We start from the raw sequence: 2851 nt of genomic DNA on the forward strand, positions 1-2851 counted from the left end.
TGTTCCCGAACTCTCTATGCTTTCTGCTCATACCTGTTCTTTGGGCAACCAAACATCCCTAGAAGGAAAAGGAGATAGGAAATTAGTGAAAATGTTTGCTGGTTAATGTGGGTGGAATTGATAACTGGGTTAGGACTTGAACCCTGTCAACTAGGAGCAGTCCTGCCACGTGGGGGAGAGTTATTTCCCCTTCTCTGGGGCCCCGTTTCTCGGCCTCTATACCTCGCTCCTCCTAGTAGAAGAAGTAATGACTTGATATATGTACAGTACTCAGAACAGGACTTGGGTAAGCGCTCAGTACCGAGAAGTCACAATCTTTAGTCTGCAAGGTGAAAACCCCTGTCAAGCCAAACCCTAGCCTGAACGAATAGATCAAAGTCGTGTTGTGTAGTATACTATTTGGACATCTTTACAGCAAAAAATATCAGAAGGTTTGATCGCAAGGTGCTGGTGCTGCCCAGGCCCCAGAGAGTGTCTCTCATCTTACTTTCCCCAACTGGAAAGTTCTGAATTCGGAAGCACCTGGGCCCCGAGGCTCAGCAAGGTTGGTGGGCCTCTATTATTAGCACAGAGTTTTGTAGCCTCGGGTAAGACTCTGGGTGGGCCTCGATCTTGCATTGATACATTTAATCCAATCAGTGTTACCTTACTGGGCAATAGCAGGCACAGAAAGCACTATATGAAAGTACTTTTAGAAGTTTGTGGGTAAACAGGGACCTTGCAAAGTATGCGTAGGTTCTTCTTAAGCATGATACTGAGTTTTATCGAAGTGGGATGAAAATGGGAAAATACCCCATAGCAAACTGTGCTCCCCTACAGGGAGGGATTCAGGAGTGACACATACACACAGCTTCTAGATTTCTTCTAGACTCTATGGAAAAATAGGAAAACGACAATCCCAAACTAGAATCAAAAAGATAATTATCCCTCATCAATTACCGGGATGCATACACCTGAAAAGAAAGCCTCCTGATTGAACCAGCATTTTGCCTTTTCAATTAGAATAGAAAAGGGAAAGCTTTCCCTTTTCAGCGTGTGGTTTTTTGTTTGTTTGTTTTTTAATTTTATCTATTTGCTCCTCGTTGGGAGTGACAGAAAGGCAACATGACCACGCTTAGCCCTGTGCCCCACAGCAAAGCCCACCATTATTGGTCATGGGAGGCTTGTTGGGATGGATGCCCAAGGCCGCCCCCGAGAGCCCCTGAGATGGTGTCTGCAGCCTGCCTGGCCAGGGCTGGAGGAGGAGCTGAGCTCAGTGAACACGGGCCAATGGACCGCCATTGTTTTGGAAGTCACCTGGAGGAGACTTGCTGGTTGGTCACTGCCTCCAAGGACTAGCTTTGAAGTCTGGCACCCACTAGCAAAATATCTCTCGAATAAAAACAGCCCCAGGGCTGATTTGATTTCTCTGCCCACTCTCCAAGCACTGAGTCCTGACCCTTGGACTGATGTGCCTAGCTAGCGTCTGAGGCTGCGGAGAAGTAACCTCAGTCCTGAGGTTCCCGATGAGACTAATCAGAGCTTCCGGCTCAGTCTTCTAACACCAGAGGTTCCTAGAGCAAACTACACTGGTTAATATGTACTGAGTGCTTCTCGTGCTCATCAGGAACTGTGCTATGTGCTCTAAATATTTTAGCTGATTTTTCTCTGATTGGGACATTATTCCCATTCTACACAGCAGCACATGAAGTTAGGGAGAGCAAAGGGTAGAACCAGAAACTGGGCTTCGGCACTTTGACCAACCAGAGTTAAGTGTACATAACCACCGACTTCTCAACCCCGGGGACAGTCCTTCTCAGTGGGTTCTAGGAAGTAGCACTGCTGATTTCCTCCTCCCGAGGGAGGACAGGGCTCTTGGTTTGGGGATTAAACCCATGGGTCCTTCCACACTTCCTCTGTGTGCAGCAGAGCTACTGGTAAACTGAGCCTCACTTACCTTCACTGTAAAACCAGGATTATGCGGCGGAGGGAAGGGGCCTGGGTTTTGCAATAAGATTGAGGTTTTGCAATAAGATCAGGGTTTGATCTCCGCTTAGCAAACCTGAGTAACACTGTGCCATGCCCCCTAACCCTTCCAGAAGCCTCCACTAGAAAGGAAGCTACTGTCCCTCCTCGCAAGGGGTTTGTGTGATCATCGGGGGTCAGCCCTCACCTAACTGGGTAGCTCTTAGGGTAAGTGCCATGATAGGCTTTCCCTGGGACAAGTCCTCTCACAACCAGACAAAGCTGTGGGGCCACATGGGGAGTACACAAGGCAGAAGAGGGTGAAATTAGGGACATAGTTTGCCAAAGCCCAGATGAACTGGCAGGAGCACCAGTCTAGAGCTAAGATCAGCCCCTCTCCCCTTACTCAGCCTGGCTAATCCAGCCCAGCCCCGTGGCAGACCCAGGGCTCCAGCTGGCCAAGTGTCTTAACTGCAGAGTCCAGGCTAGGAGGGCAGAAAGCACCCCAAAGACTGATAAGGCCAAACAATCCTGGCTTTGTTTTGGAAGGATTTGTCCCTGAGTTTCCAGTTGGCTTTTATCTGTGTCTCAACTTCTCTGACCTCTTCAGCCTCACAGGAGCTAAACTAGAAGATTCAGGGTCTTGTGTTGCAGAGAGCAGGGGATGGGGTGGGATTGTGGGGCCGCGGCCGGCCGCGGTGGGGGGAGCCTGGCGAGCCCCCCCACTTGCTGGGCTGTGCGGCCCCGCGCTGGGCGGGGGCGGGGCAAGCGGTGCCTTCAGCACACGGGCCCAGTGAGGTTCTCCCGCAGCCTGGGCGCCTGGCTTTCCTCCGAAGCGGGGCGAGGTCACGATGGGCTCATTAAGCCGGCAGGTAGGCAGTGCCCCGGCGGCGGCAGGCGGTCCTGG

The sequence above is a fragment of the Mustela putorius genome, unplaced genomic scaffold (genome assembly GCF_011764305.1).
Source record: "Mustela putorius furo isolate JIRA1106 unplaced genomic scaffold, ASM1176430v1.1 tig00000083_pilon_pilon_pilon, whole genome shotgun sequence".
Classification (NCBI taxonomy): Eukaryota; Metazoa; Chordata; class Mammalia; order Carnivora; family Mustelidae; genus Mustela; species Mustela putorius.